The sequence below is a fragment of the Canis lupus genome, chromosome 14 (assembly GCF_003254725.2).
Source record: "Canis lupus dingo isolate Sandy chromosome 14, ASM325472v2, whole genome shotgun sequence".
Lineage (NCBI taxonomy): Eukaryota > Metazoa > Chordata > Mammalia > Carnivora > Canidae > Canis > Canis lupus.
This window is the reverse complement of record NC_064256.1, coordinates 18,319,441-18,338,970: the sequence shown is the minus strand read 5'-3', so window position 1 is coordinate 18,338,970 and position 19,530 is coordinate 18,319,441. Positions and strand designations below refer to the sequence as shown.

The 19,530-nt window shown below is 40.4% G+C and overlaps 1 long non-coding RNA gene across 3 annotated transcripts in view; it reads right to left on the bottom strand.

Moving 5' to 3' along the window:
- Positions 1 to 5,951: 5,951 nt before the first annotated feature.
- LOC112674926 (uncharacterized) overlaps positions 5,952 to 19,530 on the bottom strand; it is an 89,078-nt gene continuing 75,499 nt past the window's right edge. Inside the window, exons 3-4 of one of the 3 annotated variants that reach the window (XR_007401994.1) lie at positions 19,211 to 19,294; positions 5,953 to 10,496 (exon numbers count right to left, since the gene is read on the bottom strand). This is a non-coding gene — a long non-coding RNA (uncharacterized LOC112674926). Of the gene's footprint in view, positions 10,497 to 19,210; positions 19,295 to 19,530 lie in introns of all 3 variants that reach the window. The other 2 variants (XR_007401995.1, XR_007401996.1) reach the window with 2 other exon arrangements.

Genomic DNA, 19,530 nt, shown 5'->3' with positions numbered 1-19,530 from the left:
AATTTAAATTATAAATGTATTACTTTCTTGTAAAAAAAATACAGTACAGAAATGTTTAAAGTAAAAAGTACACATTCTGCCCTCATTTCTTCTCCCCAGAAATTATCACTTACTAGTCTATGAGTATCCTTCTAGTCTTTTCGCACATGCACATATATAATGCACATGTATACATAACATATATATGTGTTACACATACATGTAAAATGAAATACATATTTAATATATCTACATAGACTGCATCTATTCTCTTTAATGGGATTTTATGAAATATATTGTCCTGTCACTCCCTCCTTACTCAAAAATCTATGTCAGGGACAACTTTTCTTGTCAGTTTAAGCGATTCTAGAATGAGTCTATAATATTCCAGAATATCAATGTACTGTGATTTATTTAGTCCTTCTTATACTTATGGTTATTTATGTTATCCCAATTTTTTTCAGTAATACAAAAAATGCTGTGGTAAAAGTTCTTGAATATCATCAATGTTCAGCATATTGTATTCAGACGCACTATCAGCTAAGCAGACAGAAAGTACAAGAAATGAAGTGTGGGTATTGAATCAAGTATAAATCTGCAAGTTGCAAAGCAGTGGGTTGCCTTGCCTGTAGAAGCAGTAGACTCACTAACAGTTGCATTTGAGTGTGAAATGTATTATTTTTCATAGCCATGACATTATTTGTTCTTACAATATCTTCAGAAGATAACATACCTGTAGGTATGCAGAGCTCTGTCCCCAACGTTATAACTAAAAGAAGTGTGGAATTGGCTCCCCCATATACCTTTGAAATAATGGGAAGGACAGGAATACTCATGGGGTTCTCTGCAGCTAAAAAGACCAGCATTAGCTACAACCTGCAGCTGTGTTTGTCTCCATTTTTCAAGGCTGGAAATCGAAAATTACAATTTATTTTTCCTTAGGTTTATTTTATTTATTTATTTATTTATTTATTTATTTATTTATTTATTTAAAATATTTTATTTATTAATTCATGAGAGACACAGAGATAGAGAGGCAGAGACATAGGCAGAGGGAGAAGTAGGCTCCACGCAGGGAGCCCAACGTGGGACTCGATCCCAGGTCTCCAGGATCACACCCTGGGCTGAAGGTGGTGCTAAACTGCCAAGCCACCCGGGCTGCCCTCCGTCAGTTTAATATCCTGTCTATTCTACCTTCTTTTATTGTGCACCCTTTTTCAAAGTCCCTCACATCGTTATTAATTGGGTCTCGAGTCGTTCCTTTATTATTCAATTATTGATATGCATCAGGATATAATAGAGCTCAATAATCTCCAGGATACCAGGAAAAAATAATTGCCATTCACCATCTGGACCAATGAATCTTTTGTTTGTTTGTTTGTTTGTTTGTTTGTTTGTTTGTTTTGTATTGTTAAGTCATTTATAAATAATTTATAGAAATAAAGAGACAGTCAAAAAGATTTTGTTTCAAACCTTAATAACAATTTAAACATAGAAAATTCAAATTTATATTTCAGATTTTCCTGCTTCTGAAAGTATGCATGCCCCAATGGGTAGTATCTTTAAAATCCAACTGACAGGGAATGCCTGGGTGGCTCAGTGGTTGAGCGTCTGCCTTTGGCTCAGGTCATGATCCCAGGGTCCTGGGATCAATTCCTGCATCAGTCTCCCTACAGGGAGCCTGCTACTCCCTCTGCCTATGTCTCTGTCTCTCTCTGTGTCTCTCATGAGTAATTAAATACAATCTTTAAAAAATAATAAAATAAAATAAAATCCAACTAACAATCCATCAGCTGCCATACAGGAGCCTGGATCATTTCTATACTATAAGCACTAATTTTGGATTTCAAATACCTCTGTAGTAGATTTTAGCTTATCATTATTCCTGGGTTTTGTAGCATTTGGCATTATCAAATGCAAAATAGCTCTGGACATATATCTAAAATAAAATTGCTCTATCATATTAGTTTCTGCACCTGATAGAAATGGAAATTAACAGGTTATTATTTGCACATACTTGAAACCAAGTGTCATATATTTCCAGGAATCATCCAGAATCTTACAGTGTTTAGCAATTTTAGTTTGTGTGGGAGTATGAATATGAAGTATAATGTTTCAGTGAGCCTCCTCCTGTAAGAAGTATCTGAACTCTAATGCCCATTATTTCCCAGTGAAGTTTCCTGATGCCACTCTAGCTGCATTTCCAGTATAAAAGTTGATAGGGCCTTCGGGAGCCTACATCAGGCAGGTAACCAGGTCCTGAAGGAAGGATGGAGCATGGATCTCTCCCTCATTCACTGGGGAATTTCTCATGGGAATCAGGGTACCTTACACCATTTAGAGTACACCAAAAGCTTTTGTCCCAAAAGCTCATTGTTCTCCTTACTTGTTGTTCTTTGCCTACCCTTCCCCTCTTTTTTTTTTCTTACAACCCAGAATTCACATTATAATGGATTTTACGGTTTCACCATATAGAGCTGGTTCAAACTCCCTTTACAACCAGATTAATTGCTTTCACGGAATAACTTCATCCATATCCTTTGCAGATTGTAAATCATCAGAGAACAAACCATAAGCCATTTTCCGATACATTTTCAGAGGTACAGATGCTGGTTCTCCCACCTTCTAGACAGATGACCTTGGGCCACTCTTTTAACTGCTCTAAGCTCCTATCAGCATAAAATCTACTTCACTGGACGATATCAATGATTAAATGAGATTAAAGGAAAAGTTCTGGGGCACTTGGGTGGCTTGGTGGGCTAAGCATCTGCCTTAAGCTCAAGTCATGATCTCAGGGTCCTGGGATAGAGCTTTGCATCACGCTCCCTGCTTAGTGGGGAGTCTGCTTCTGCCTCTGCCCCTCTCCTCCCCTCAGGATCTCTCTCTCTGGTTCTCGCTCTCTTTCAAATGAATAAATAAAATCTTAAAAAAATAATAAAAGAGGAAAGTTCTATAAATGAGCCTACCACAGTGCCTGGCCACTGTAGAAGGGGCCAATAGTGTTTATGAAGTCTAAATCCTTTTTAAAAACAATCTCATTTGGAGAATAACGCATTGCATGAAAAGGATTAGCCCCTCCAAATTTCCAAGATTTTAATTTATAATAAAAGATTTTCTTCTTATATATACCATTTTAAGTAAAATATGGTGGTTTTATATAAAGTAACTAGTAAAGGTTTGAATAATTCTGTGTTTATGTAATTTCACTAGGTTTATCCTAATTTAATAAAAGAGGAAATGGAAGTATATGCATTTGATTACTGAAGGAAAAGACAATTTTTTCAATAAAGTACTTATGAGCCAATTTTCATTTTTTCAGAATATTCGTTTTTATGGAGTGAATCTAGACCTGAGTCAAGTCATAAAGGCATGTTTTACTGAATTTGAGACCCAACTACTTTTGAGGAGCTAGCTAGCAATCTTGAATCTCATCAAGAAAGCATTTGAAATTAGGGCTGCTTATGTGTGATTATTTTCATCCTGTCAGAATGGTCATTTCCTTAGAATCCAAATTATTCATTTAGTTTTTCTTTTTTAATCCATTATTCACCATCTTTCTTCCTCATCCCTCTAAAACTCTCTCCTCTATCATCCCTACCAAACTATGAAATAAGATGTAGTGACTTGTGAGTAGGAGGATGCTTGAGGTCTGCTTCACATACTACACTGTCACCGGTATATGAAATCCCACTATTCTCATGTTTTGGCTTGTTAGATTCAGAGTCTCACAGGTACAGAGATTTTACCTATTTCTAAAACTACCGTACATATAGTGGGTACTTTACACAGTATTTGACATAAAGTGGTGCCCAATAAGAGTTTGTTGAATGAATGCAACACTTTTTAAATTTCTTACCATGATTTAATAATGCAAATATATTCAGTAATAATATAGTCTGCATATCCATCACTAGAACCATCAAGGAACTTAGATGTCTACTATATGCCACAACCATGCTAGTCCTTTCTGCACAATGCACTTAGCAGCTATGATGAGGAATCATATTCCTGATGTTTGTCTGGGAGCAAGTATTATTTGGGGGAAGGGAAAGGATGTGTCTAAGGACACAGAGCAACTTGGGAGGGAGAATCATACAAGGGAAAGCTAATAATAATAATGGTTTCATTTACTGAGTTCTGACTGTGGAGCATTTATTCCATTTAACCTTCATGCCAACAATATGAGGTTATTTCCACTTCACAGATAAAGACTCTGAGGCTTATAGATGTTCAGGAACTTCCCCGAGGTCATGCGACCGATGTATGGCAAGGCTAAGCTTTGAAACAGTTTTCTGACCCTAAAGCCTTGTCTCTAGTTGCAATGTTTCTGGCCTTTACTTCCACAAGGGCAGAGGGTTCCTGGGACAGGGTGAGATGGGATTTGAAGCAAAGAGAAGTGTAAGCCAGTGTGCCACCAGACTAGCCTCCTCTACATCATAAGGTTGTTTAGAATACACTCTATTTAGGACAGAAGGTAATTAATACTCATAGAGTTTAATTATCCAGTTTTACTCTTTCTGACTGAAAGTCACTTGGAACAACCCAAGATACTAGACAACATTCTCACTCTTGGAGGCTTATAACTGAACCTTGGAATTTGTGTGGGAAATACCAGAGGTCCTGAGATAGAAAACTATTTTAGCAAATGTACTAGCCATAATGTGAGATTCTTATGTTTCCTACCGCTGAAGTTGACTCAACTGCTTACCTCAGCTGCTTCCCAGTCTTCTGAGAAAGCAATGGCAAATTCTAGAAAAGTTACATGTTAGGGCAGGGAGTACAAGGTGTCTCATGCAGTCTACACAGATTCTGAGGCCTTAAACCAAGCCAGCAAATGCCTGCATATGGAAGCAAACCCCCCAGAAGCAGAGAGGTCTGGCTTTCCACATAGTGGGGTGGTGAATTAGCCATGTCTAACGAACCAGTGGAGCTGGTCCCAGGAATTGGTTTCCCTGAAGGTTTGTGTCTGAAGAACCAGAGAGGGTGGGCTTTTGGAGGGAGAATGCAGAGAATAATGTGGTGTGTGTCATGGGTTCTAGTTCTTTACCTCAGCCCCATAGACTCTTATTTGAGCCCTGAGGAGGCAAAACCTAAAGGAAGAGTTTTCCTGAGAAACTCTGTGAGGCTGGAGGTAGGAGCCATACTGCTTAGGGCCTGGTGGCCAAGTAGGACAGTCAAGTAGGAAGAACTGTTTTCTCCATATTGGGGTTAGATGCAGCAGCATTTTCTCCTTCACAGATGGCTCTGGCCATGCTCATGTTAAGAACTGGTAACCTAGAAAGCATTCAGGACCCTTGATCCCAGACAAAGGCATCTGTGCTCACAGGTGGGCAGTGGCCATGGGACGGTAGTACCATTCAATGCCTTCAAAGGTGGCTGAAACCAACAGAGAAGCTATAGAAATACCACATGAAGATACTGGTTGTGGGCTTCCTTTAGATACCTTTGCAGCCTTCTGTGAATGAATTCCAAAGTTCCTGAGGATTCTGTGTTTAGAGATAGTTCAAAGAGCTAAATACCTTGAATGATGACTTCAAATGTGCCCACAAAGTCTTGTATTATCTAGAAAATGGAATTTTATGCTACTAAAAATAAGTTTTGAGAATCCCAGACCCACTCATGGAAAAATGACCTGGGACCCTCTCACTTTACCTTTCTTATCAGCGCCTACCCCCTTCTGTCATTCCAGCTTTTCTCCTTGTCCTTGGCTGTCCACACTCAGCTCTTTCCTGATGGTGGATGCACTGGGCTTCTCCCAATTCGACCTTTCTCTTTCTTGAACACTGTTGACTATGGATTACTCCACCCCTTCCCAATCTTGGCCCCTCTCAGAGGACCCCCATTCCTCTGCCTAGCTTTTCCCTGCCTCTCACAAGGAGAGTCAAACATATAGAGGAAAACTTTCCACACTAAGGTTTAGTGAAAGCAGACAGCAAGTAATTGAGACCCTCCACATAAAAGCAAAAAAACAGACATCTGTAGTTTACATGATACATGCTTCTAGGTTAAAGGACAGTATATTACAAACATAAATGACACTTTCAGAGAAGCATATTGTATATATTATAATTCCTAACATTGTAAAACAAGAATGTTAAAGTCCCCTAAAGAGAGAGGAGACCATCTGTGGGTTTATGACGTGAAGCAGATGGAACAGTATCTGAGAAGGGCTTAAGTTTCCGTTCCTGATATTGTCATCAATTCAATCATAACTTGAGCAGTCTGAGAAGGATGTTTTCAAATCCTAAGGTGACATAGTATTCAGGAGGCACCACAGAAATAATGGAGAATTCACCACAATGATTGAGCATCAGTTATGTTCCTGGCATACACATCATCCCATGTGTTGTCAAATGTTAACCCGTATCCTACCCAGGCAAAGCAGTTATGAGAACCAAACTTTTTCCCTCCTAGGTTTTCCCCTGATGTCGCTATTTCCAGTATTGTCTGGCACAAGAGTATTTCAAATCTTTTCCATAGTGTTCCAAGGTCTTGCAGTGGAAAGAATCATAAAGGAAGCGCATAATCTCACCCTTTCATCCAAAGGGAGTTTAGCTCTATAATACAAACTATTGTTGTCTTAAAGCACGACAGCTACCAACTCTACCACAGGCCTCTGAATGAGAACCCCAAGGGGCCTTGGAATCTGCGTTTTAACATATTCCACAGGTATTCTTTTGCACACTGAAATTCGAGAACAACCGTCCCAGAACATCTTAGTTTGCTATAAAAATATGAGAAAATGCTCCACAAACACTATGTTATTATGTTCCTCATATAATCTTAGAGGTTGAAAAGAATCAGAGTACTTGTTGTTTAGTTTGTGAATTTTTTTTTTTAAGGAGTGAAAGATATGCTAAAAGTTGAGGAGGAAAGCTTGTATGATAAAGATCCCAGGAAATGAATTGTACATGTCCTCCAAAGGGGGATTAATTCAGTAGGACCTACACATTTTTACAACCTGGATTAAGCCCGTTCTTACGGCGTCATACAATTAGAATTTGTGAGAGCAGGATTACTTCACTGGGAAATCAAAGCAAAACAGCTTTCAAAATATCATATGTCTTTTCCCACAGGCATAATACACAAAAAAACGATTTAGGCAAATTCACCCAGTGGACACTGTTTATTACAACATACTTTCAGTAAAGCCTCTTTGGACTAGATCAGCTCATAGCAGCTTGACATGGAATGCCCAAACATTGGAACAGCTGCTCTATAAGTGAAATATCTTGTTACATTTTCATTAATCAACCAACTATTCAGAAGGTCCTGTCAGTGTGTCCCACAAACATACAAAGTCCCATAAAACTATTCAAAATCTGCTAAAAATCCAATGAACAATAATAGATATTTCTCCAAAGATGGTTCGCATTCAGTCACAAAGCCCTTTCCAACATCCTTTGTTCTGGTGTACAGAGTAAATTTAGCTTGCTTATTTATTTATTTATTTCACCTTGGACTACAGCTAGCCGCAAAAGCTCTTGAGTTCCCCGTAATAATCTGGACTGTTCCTTAGTTCTAGGTGGCCTACCAAGCCTCAGAGTAACATCTGATTTCTCCTGCACCAAATGGTCTCACCATCCATCTCCAAATCCAAAAGATTTAGGTTGCTGTTAAAGAAGGCTCCTGGGAAGATGAGGTTTGACTACCCAGGTGATCCAATTTACCCCTAAGCTTTCCTGAGAAAAAAATCTGAACGCACTGACCACTAGCCAAGCCAGATCTAGTCCCTCCTTTTCTGCCTTTCAAAGTAATTGTAACCAAATGCAGAAATCCCTAACAAGAGCTTCGTGGATGGGCTTCATCAATTCCATAAAATGCTTGAGATTGTGTGTGAAGATTTTAAATGTGCATATCCAGTTCCCCAAGGAGATTGTCCACACCTTCCTACAGTTTTTTCAAAAGGGTCCATGACATTAAAGTTTATGGCATTCACATCTGAAGTTCAAACATAATAGGACTGAGTTAGAACCTACCCCTTATGCTTATTGACTTACTCTTAGTTTGAGCATTCACTTCTTTGTGTCATGGGTACTACCCATGTACTCAGAAAAAGGTAAGTAGCTTGCCTTCTGTATCAGTCAGGAATTGGCTTTGCCGCTGGTAACACAGATCCTGTCACAGTGGCTTAAACAAATTAGGGATTTATTCTTTCTTGTAAAAGAAATCTGGGAAGGGAAACCCAGAGTCTTTATGCAACCGCCGAGACTCCATTAGAGACACAGGCTACTTCTCCCTTCCTGCTCTGACATCCTCAGGACCTAGCTGTGTACTAGTCAAGAGAGCTGCCATCTGTCTGTTTTCCTTTTAAGGAACTTTCCTAGATGTCCCACCAAATAAATTTACTTTACATCCTTATTAGCCAGAACTTAGCAACAAGGGAGGTAGAGAAGTAAAAGCTTCATAGGCAACTTGCATCCCCATATGCCCCCAAATCAGGTTTTTATTATTAAGAAAGAAGAGTAAAACATGTTCAGTAGGCAACTAGCAGTCTTCTTTATCTTTTATGAGAACAGATGTTAATGAAGTGCCTATTTTCTGCTTAGGTTTCCTCAGGAAGAAATTCTTTGTAGCACCTATTCATTCAAGAAAGCAGAAACGTGTCTATGAAATACACTGTTCTACGTGTTTGTGAATCTCTCTCTCCCTGTCTCTCCACCATAGTCTTTCTCACAAGCTGGCACCTGCTCACAGCCACACGTACAACACACACACACACACACACACACACACACACACACAGGTGCCCAGCACTGCCAGAGCACTTGAAGCTGATTCAAGAACTGCTGACAGAACCCTGCATCCGCGTTCACCTGCCCCCAGCGCACCTGCCCTCACGCGGCATTCCACCTGCTGCCACACACAACACTGGATGAAGAAGGGGAGACTCCCCTCCTCCTGCTGCTCTGTTTCTCAGTGTTGAAGAAAAATGAGCAAAGAACCCGTCTGTGCCACTGGAGAATTTCCTTTGCTGTGCTCAGCCTTTCCTTGGATCCTCCTGAGCTTTATGAGTCGAGTTCACTTTCCTCAAACCCACTTCAGCCGATTTGTAGGATGGGATTGGGATCCCGAACTCTGGATCTCTTTCCGTAGTCTACCTCACTTACTGGGGTTTACATGGTAGACCAGATGGGCTGCTTTGCTGTCTTTTGTGAGAAAACACCCAGAACCTCATTTATCTTTCTTCCCCTTGAAGGATTCTGATTTATTACCCAGAATGAGTTCTCAAGATGACATCAGCCCGTCCTTGGGAGCACCGTGCACGTGTCCTCCAGGGGTCAGAGGGGACAGGAGTGTTCTAAGGCCAAATATTTCTGGGTCCTAGAACAAATCACTTCTGCTCACTAAGCCCGTTTCCCTGTCAGTAAAATGGCAGTGATCGTGTCTGCTCCAAAGATGGGGAAATGAAGCTCTTTCCCCTGAGCAGCAGTATTTTCCACTAATGGTTTCATCCTTGTGGCCGCCCCGCGGGAAGGGAGCAGCCCGAGTGCGAGCAGGCCCGGGCCGCGGAATCTGCGCTGCAGAGTTTCACTTCCAGTCCTTGGAAGCAGGGGGGCTTCGGGCTCTGCCAGGGAAGGGGGCCCAGTCCGCTGGGCGAAGGACAGACGGGTTCCGACCCCCACGGATGGTTGTCCTGTCCTCGGGGCCAAGACGCGGCGGCTGGAGGGTGAGCGCTGAGCCCCCAGAGCTGCGGCTCGGGAGGAAGCGGTGCCCGGGAGGTGCTCAGGGACAGGCGCGACGGCCCGCGTCCAGGATGGGCTCTCTGCGTGGTTTTCCGCCCTGAGAACGGTGTGCATAAGGGTCCCAGGGGCCGCATGGAGGGGGCTCTTTAAAAACAACTCAACTGCAAGCCGGAGATGCTGCGGCTGAGCAGGCTCTGCCCTCGGCCTGCCGAGAGCACAGCCCTGTCTGGCTTCCTGCGAAGCTGCTCGGGGCCCAACATCTTCTCTCCGGATCCTCTTCTCAGCAGCGGCCACAGCAGTAAATCTTCAGAGAGGCCTCATTAGGCAAGTTCCTTTTTGAACTCCCTCCACCCTCCAGACCTCTCGAAACCACCACTGCCATTCTAGCATGTTATTATTTTTTCCTCCTAAGCTTGCATTTTCCTCGATCCTGGCACCTAGGCCTCCCCACACGGCTCTCTCTTTCCTTCACGGACTCTTCTCTAGCTGGAACCCCTCCAAAGGGTGTGTTCGTGCAATCAAAAACTTCCCTTTTTGTTTTATCGCATCACTGAACATACCAGATAAGGCCCAGCAAAGGGAGAGAGGGAGGGCTCCGGCTGGTTGGACTGGGGGCGGTGTGGCGGTGGGGGGCAGGTGAAGGGGGCACAGGAAGAAAGCAGAGGAAATCTTCACTTCAGCTCTGAGGACCATGTAGGGACAGCAAACAGACACATGGGTGTCTGGTGTGGCCTCTCCCCATCCGACCCCTCTCAGGAAGGCCACCTCTCAGGAAGCTGCACGCCCGCATTCAAACCTGCAGCCGATGACAGTCCAAGACCTGAAAAGAGCCTGTAGAACAAACCAGACACAAGATACAGTAAAACACAGATCCCAGGGCATTAAATAGTTAATTTTCAGCAAACCCAAAATTGCATTTCCATCATGTGCAAGCAGTCAGCTGCTATTGTAGGTCACCGAGATACAACGCATTATTTCTACAGTTTGTGGAAAACATTAGGCAGCTGTAATAAAGTCAATGGTATTTCCTTCCTTACTGAAACATGACTTCAGTAAATCCCTGTTTAAATTTTTTCCCCTTTCTAAACATTTCTCTCCATCTGCACGATAAGTCAATAAAAGAAATTAAAAGTTAAAATGCCTAATGAAATTTTATCAGGCATGAAATGGCATTTAAACCAGAGTTGCCACCCGGGCTTAGATGGATGAAAGCTGACCCGAACTTGAGGGGTTTATAAAAAGCAGGGGGAGGGTAACAGCAAGTTTCAGTGGCCTTTATGTATTGCAGCCACTGAAAAAGAAAATCATTCCAGAGAGGCATTCCATGAAACCGAGACTCGCGGAGCAGTTAAGATTTTTACAGGAGGTACATCATTTCTGTAAACCTCCACATTCTTTCAGGCCGCCATTCGTTTTTTTCTCATATTCACTTCTTTGCGCCCACATGCTTGTTTTGAAATCAATCTTCATCTGTGTAGTCTGTCATGATCCCAGGAAGAGTGGCAGGAAGAAAGCCTGAGAACTTTAAGAAGAAGCAACAGATGGGAAGGGTAGAGGACTTAATCTTTCTTAGAGATGAGCACTGGGATGTGCCATGTAGACTCAGAAGGAGTTTTAAATAAATGGGCATGGGGCCGGGGCCGGGGATGGGAAATCATTCTCCCTTATATAAAATTATTTTAATAATTATGTATTACTGCATACTTAGGACATAACAGACATCTCATTTTCATAGGAGTCTGAAAAGAAGCCATTCAATGCGTGTGAGGATAGTTCTCAGATTTAACAATTTAAAAGATTAAACTTCTTTGAAAACAAATCCCAGAGTCATCCTTCATGCAGAACATCCACTGAAGTCAAGAGGCATTCCATCTAGGAAGGGACAGCAGTGGCAGACTCTAATTGGAGAGCATATTCAGAATTTTCCAGAAATATCCTATAGTTTGTAGCCAGAGGGCTGTGTCACAAAGTGGTTGGCCTTGCTGATTGTCTTGGTGGAAGGAAGCTGTTGTCCAGCCTGCAGAGCAAGGAGAGGCACTCTATCCATTTCTAATGGCTCTGAAAATCAGCATGGGACAGTGGTTTTCTCACACGGTGTTCCATTCAGCTGCCCTTGAAAAGCCAGCTGCCAGAGTGCTGAGCCCGAGCAATGTGGAAGAGAGAATCCTTGCCTCTATCTGCACACCGGCCATCAGGTAGGCAGGGAACTATGTTTGTCAGCCGGGGGCAGCGTCACAGCACCAACAGGATTATGAATGCATCCTACCAGCACGCACCTACACTGACAGTATTAAAATTCCCTTACTTCAGACAAGGTGATACAATTTTCAAGTATTTGCACAGCTTTCAGTGTCTCCCAAGTTTTTTAAATCATCCAAGAAATCTGGGTCTGCAAGTCCACAGAGAATGTGTTTACTTTTATTTTTTTAAAATCCTGGTTTTCTGTAACAACAAAACAATTTGCCCTAATTTTTCAAACTTCTGCCTTACCAGGCTAACCCCAGAAATCCTGTAGTATTGGAGGCTCTATGACACTGAAACACACAAAACACTTCCAACAGCGTGCTTGGTAATATTTGGAGGGACAGTTGACCCCGATAAAAAGAGTTGCAAATTCTATGCAACAGGTCTGCACAGTTCCAAGGATGGGGAGCCCTCAAGATCTGCAGCTATGCATGAGTCTCCAGTGTTTACAGCCCAGCCACCAAAGCCCAAACAAGGCTCTTACCAGACTAGGTGGGAGCAGAACGCCTGAGCTGTTGCAGGCTGCAGGGGAGATTCATGACTTACCCTGACAACTAAAAGGCAGAGAAATAGGTCTGACACAGCAAAACTCCGACTTAGGGAAATGCTTTCATGATGGATGCATCACGCAGACTGTGAGGCAACAGTGGAGGTGGAAACAACACCAAGTCAGACCAACAGAGGAGACAAAAGGGTGTGCGTGGTGTGGAGAGGACTGCTGGCAAGTCGGCCATTTCTGTCGCATCTGCCACAGGTGGGGACCCTGCAGTAGCAGCAGGGCGAAGCGACATCTTGTGGACCAGATGCTTGCATAATATAGGGGCCTTTTTTAAGAAAAAAAATTCAATGACATATAAAATTATGTATTGATGTGAAGATTTATTTAGAAGGGGCCCAGGCAGGGGAAGGGCCCTGAGGTTTAAGCTTCATTGGCTTCCCAATAGGCCCAATAGGCCCACCACTGGTAACAGTATCTTTCTCCTACAAGACGGATGCTGCATGAACACAGCTCCAGTCGGTTGTGCAATGGCCAGACTAATGAGGGACTATGTCTTTGCAGGAGGAGGTCTGCTACAGTTTTACAAAGATTCATGTTCTGTTAACATTTCCATAAGGTTACCTCTTCATAAGGTTACCTCTTCATCATGTCTTTCCAACTGACAGGGTGGGCACTTGATCTTGAATTTGACTCCCAGCCGTTATCTCAACCCCAGGATTATTTTTATTAAAAGGACATGCAGATTTGGGCTGTTAAGGGCTAGATCAGATCCCCTGAGCACACAGAGAGATCATCTGAGGCTTTGTGGTGAAGGTCTTTCATGAGACTCTGTATTCTTTTGTGTTCTCCCTCCCTGTAATCTTCTCCCCAGGGATCACAGTATGATCCAAACAGTCACTTGCCACTAATACAACTTGTGATCAGTAAAGTTGATTCAAAATCAGAGTCAACTTCAAGCAATTTGGAGATCTAAACTAGTCATTTTAAGCAGCAAGTTAGAGGACTGTGAATGCAAAACCAGTCTAAAAAACATTAAAAGGAGATACCATTGGAAATAACTGGCCCTTCATGGATGAAGACCTCAAATGTCATTAAAAAGGATAAAAAAAATAATGGAAAAGATTTTTAAGCAAGGCTCTGTCAACCTAATGTCTTATTTCGTGGTAGAGACAGTCTAACTTTATTAGTCTTAATTTAATTATTTATCTCAGATGAAATCTGTGGGATGGTGGGTCCCATAACCTTCTACACTCTCAGACCAACTGTGTTTTACTGGTTGATTCCAGGAGGAAAATACAGCAAATTTCTTCTAAATCTTTCCATTCTGCTTTCATTTATTGACTCAATAGGATTAACAGTTAAAGAATCCACTCCCCTTCAATCCAACAGCAGCAGGAAAATCTTGATGCTGCAACTGCCTTTGATATTAATATTCTTTTTTTAAGATTTTATTTATTTATTCATGAGAGACACAGGGAGAAAGAGAGGCAGAGACATAGGCAGTGGGAGCCCAACGCGGAACTCGATCCTGGGACTCCATCCCGGGACTCCAGGATCACGCCCTGGGCGGAAGGCAGGCGCTAAACCGCTGAGCCACCCAGGCATCCCTGATATTAATACTCTAACATTTTATGAACTAGAAAGTGGCAAATAAGCTTTTTTTTTTTTTTTTTTTTTTTTTTGAGGAAAATTAGACCGAAGGTCCCTAGAGAGGGGTTTTGAGCTGGATGGACACAAGTGAGACAGTTAACTCCCTTCTACACAAAGCTGGTTGCCTGGAAGGTTAGTCCCCAGAGCTGGTGTGGCCAGTGGTCATAACAATGCTATCAGAATAGCTGTCTCTTCCAAAAGGAATTGAGGCATCATTCCAGGGCGACACAACACATTTCCCACATTACAGAAAGAATCATAAAATTGTCAAAATTGCTATGACTGTTACCTATCAATACATGCAAAGTCTATGTTTTTTTTCATTAATTCAACTAACATTTGTTCAGAGATTAGTTTATGTCAGACACAGGTATGTAGAGATGCTTTTGAGGAACTTAAAATACATTATATATATATATATATATATATGTGTGTGTGTGTGTGTATTTACCTCTCACATATTTACCACACAGATACCATACCTTCCTACACACACACACACACACACACACACACACGCAATTGGTTATTTCCAGCTATTTTAACTATCTCTTACAAACCCAAGAACCTCTGAGTCACTTGAGAAGCCAAACATGTCACAAAAGTTTAATGAAAAGAAGTCATGAATTCATAGGAGAAGCCTTTGGGCCCCACACAGAACCCATGTGCTCTTCTCTCACAATTCCAACAAGCTCGATTATCTCATGTCCAATATAGCAGTTTACAAAATAAAAGGCCAATACCAACAGGAGGGGAGAGAAGCTATTAAATGAACACAGGAAGTAAAAAGTATAATAATTTTGCCCAGGGACAAACAAAACTACATCCTCAATAATGCGTGAATTACCAGGCGAGATTAAATTTGTTCAACATATCCCGTTATGAAGACAAGGAAGTGTACAATTCATTTTAGAAAAAATATTTTGTTTTTAAGCTGATACTTTGTTACATTTCTTCAATAGTACTGCTAAACAGATGAGCTGCTATTATGCAAAGACATTTGTCACATTTATCAAGTTTTGTCTGTCACTAGTTTAGGGAATGAAAATTATAGATAGGAAAATAATTATAGGGTGGTAAGTGTGATATAATATACACTTCTTCCACTGTGAAAATACTCTAGCAAAACAAAATTTTGTGTCCCAAAGAAATCCTTTGGTGACAGGGTAGGGAGGTTTCGTCCATTCAAAAGACAAGGCTCAGGCTCTGTCTTCAGCATAAATCCCCTTGATTTGTGACATAATAGTTTGCATGACTAATGTTTTTGATTCCTCATTTCTATGGACTGAACTGGTGAAAGTGATTCTACTTTCCCTGGAATTCCCAAGACCTAAAAGTGAGCTTTTTGCCATTTCAAATACAACCTACACAACCTGTTTTCAAAGCCTCTGAAGTGAGGTGATCCCTTGCACCAGGAAACCATGGGAGAGCAAGATAACTTGACAATCTGAAAAGTATTGCTGTTCAGTAATGCCGCCCACTTGCCTCCCATGGTGCTGGAGACCTGGTATTTGTGACCTCCATGACAAATTACACACATCATAGACACGAAGTGCTTCATTTAAGGGGTTCGTTTGCAAGAGAACATGAAAGCAAGACCTTATAATGAATTCTTAGGATACTTAAGGCTTAAAAGCAACTGATGTAAATTATTATAAGAAGCAAAGGGATGCTTCCAGAATATGTACAAGTGTTCAGAGTAATTACATGAGAAAAAGTTCCTCTCTCAGTATTTCCAAATTCGACAACTCTATGAAGAGTATAATAAAAGCTGGAGGTTGTGCGCCATCTGATTTCAAGATTTAGAATAAAGCTATACAAATTAAGCCCATGTGGTATTTGTGTAAGAATAAACAGAAGACAGTGAGAAATAGATCAACACATATAACTGATTAATTTTTGACAAAGATTACTCAATGTAGGAAAATAGTCTTCTCAATAAATGGCTTAAGAAAAATTGATGTCCATATGCAAAAATCATATGGTCTTTACCACCATATACAAAAATTAATTCAAAATGGTTCATTAGCATAGATGCTAATACTATAAAACTTCTTGGGGGAAAAAAAGAATGGGTAAAAATGTTACCTTGATTAGGCAAAGATTTCTTAGGACATAGAAATCATGAACCATGAAAGAAAAAAATTGGTAAACTGGACTTCATTAAGTCACTTCATTAAAAATGACTCCTCTTTGAAACACAGCATTAAGAAAATTAAAAAGCAAGGCAAAGACTGGGAAAAATATTTACAAATTACAAATCTGATAAAGGACTTGTATCAAGATATATAAAAGAATGCTCAAAACTTATAAGAAAGCAAACCATCCAATTAAAAAAATAGGCAAAAGAATTGAATAAACAATTCACTAAAGAAATATAAATATGGCTAAAAAGAATTAAAAATATGGCAAATAAGCATATGAAAAGATGCTCAATGTGATTAGTCATTGCAGAAATACAAGTAGTATCACAAACCATGATGTGGCTCTCAGAGTGGCTAAATTTTTTTTAAAGATGTATTTATTTATTTATTTATTTATTTGAGAGACAGAGAGCAGGGGGAGGGGCAAAGGGAGAGGGAAAAGGGGAGAAACAGACGCCCAGCTGAGCGAGGAGCCCAGTGTGGAGCTCTACTAGGGGCTCCACTCAGGGCTTAATCTCATGACCTTGAGATCATGACCTGAGCTGAAATGAGGAGTCAGTTGCTTAATCAACTCAGCCTTCCAGAAGCCCCTAGAGTGTCTAAACTTTTAAAATATCAAGTGTTGAAGCTTCGGAATAACTGAACTTCTCATACAGTACTGGTAGGAATGTAAAATGACACAGCCATGTCTAAATGAGTTTAGCAGTTAAAGATTAAATTTAAACACAAACTTACCATATAATGTAGGAATTCCATTTCTAGAAATTTACCTAGAGAAATAACATACCTCCAACAAAAACCTATATATAAATGTCAACAACAGGGTATTTATAGCCACCATAAACTGGAAACAACCTAAATACTCAATAACTGGTGAATGTATAAACAAATTTTGGTACCTCCATACAATAGAATACTACTCTATAATAAAATATATCAAACTACTGATATGCACAATGGTGTGAATCTCAAGAGCTTTGTGGTGAGTAAAAGCCAGATTCAAAGGCTTCCTACTACATTATTTCATGCTTCTGAACTTAGCCTCTTTAACATAATTAAAATTGCCATATAACAGAGGCATATTACAGACTTCCAGATTTTTGTGTGCATTTTCTATTTGGTCAAACTCATAGTTGTTGTTTTCTCCTCAATTAAACTGTTTATCAATGGAAATTAAAGAGCTTCTCCTGAAATTTAACCAAAAGCTTTTTACCATTGGATGCTCAGTGCTTAAAACTAGTTTTTGGCCAGTTTAGACAGCCTCTCTCTCTCCACTTTGAAAATGGCCTAACTTCCATCTTGCTTCTGAGTCTAATCCCATCAAAGAAGACAAATGGGGACAATATGATTGATAAGGTTCTAGAAGAAAGGAACTTGAGAATTGATAAGAAAGATGGTAGCTGGTACCAAACTGGAACTTCACAATTTAGAATGGAAAGATCTGCTGTGATGGTGGTACCTGTCACCCACCAAATCTTCAGTGAACTATGCATTTGTAGTTAATGTGTTATACAATTTAACCCATTTCTACAAGGCATCTAAGCACTTAGTCCTTCTTCAAAGTAGAAGTAGAGGAAAATGAAAGTCACCACTATGGTACAGTCATATGCAATTATAAGAATGACACAATTTGCTTCTCTAAATTATTTTGAGAATTAAATAAGACATTGAAATAGCTTGTATAATACCAGGCACTCAATATATGTTTACCAAGCTTTTATTTCCTTTCACTTCCTTTAGGAAAAGGAGAATATTTTTAGAAGTGGAAAAACCTCAGAGTTTATCTTGTCCAGTGTTTTAACTTTACAAATGAGAAAACCAGACTCAATGAGACTAAGTGTATTGTCAAGCTTACCCAGAGTTAGAAGTTCAACTTCCAGTTTACACACATATTTTTCCTAAAGCAACACATATTTTTCCTAAAGTACCTGCCTTCAATTGCTCCGAGTAGCAGAGCCTGGGAAAGATTGAGGGAGAAGAGGTTTGCTCTATATATTCAGGGATTGTGGACTACTTTGCTTCAGGCTCTATGTTTGCTTTGGCTATTTTCATTTATTTTTTACTTCAAGAATGAGAGGCAATCTCCTCAGAGATTGCCAGATTTAGCAAATAAAACACAGTGCACACAATAAGATTTGGGCTTCGGATAAACAATGTATAGTTTTAGTCCCATGAAATATTTAGAACATAATACTGGCAACTTATCTGCCAACGCTATTAGAAATCAAACAACAGGTAGCTCACAACTGTAAAGATTTTTTTTTTTACCTTAAAGCAAATAAACAATGATAAAATGGTCCTGCATAAATCTTAGCTTCATAACCGTTTCTTCCCCATGAACATTTTTCCTCACCTAGGATCAGGACCACTATAATGAACAGACTCTGTGGCCGAGGCTGAATCTGCTGGGGATGGTGATAGGGCAGGAAAGAGCTGATGAAATTCCTGAGCAGCCTGGGGAAGACATGTTTTGCTAAACAGGAATACCTAATTGTTTCCAGACAGACCAGAATTCAAATCCGTCTCTCTCTTACTAGCTGTGTGGCTCTATGACTTTGGGCAGGTTACTTAAACTCCACCACACCCACCCACCCCTGGAGTCTGCAAAATAAGGATACCTTAAGATTTTCTGAAGATCAAATATGATAATAGGAAGAAGGCACTGTGATCACTGTGCCTAGAATATAATAGCTACTCTTATAATTATCATGTCTTAAACGGTACATACATGTTTTATATACTTTTCTATGCATTTGGTATAGTTCACAATAAAAATTGTTTAAGCAAAATTGCTAGATGAGAGGTAGAGTGGTGAGGGCCTTGAAAGCCAAAATATAGAGTTTGGATGCTAAATTTTATCTTGTAGTTATAGAGGAACCATTGCTATCTACACAGTATTTGGGGTCCTGAATCCAGGAACCTCTCTAAGTTCCCTTTAAAAAACTACCTGGAAAATGGTGTAGCATATGCTTTCCAAGCACACCTAAACTAACACAGGGTGAACTGACCTGCCTCCTAAGCGTCTTCGGCTGCTCCCTCTGCTCCGATCTTGACAGAGAAGGAAATAAGAAGTTGTAACTCTTCCCATTGATCTACATTGTGGTGTATGAGAAATTAACAGGCATCAGACACAACCAGGAATAATTCTATCCATCACTTATTTATTAGCAAGATGGCCTCATCCAAATCAATCAACTCTTTCTGAGGTCTGTACAATAGGGATAATATCAGGGTAAGGTCTCAGAATTAAGACTCTAGAGATTACCTGTTATAGGAGATGCTCAGTATCTGTATTTTTATTTCCACTTTGTTAGAACACTACCCTTAA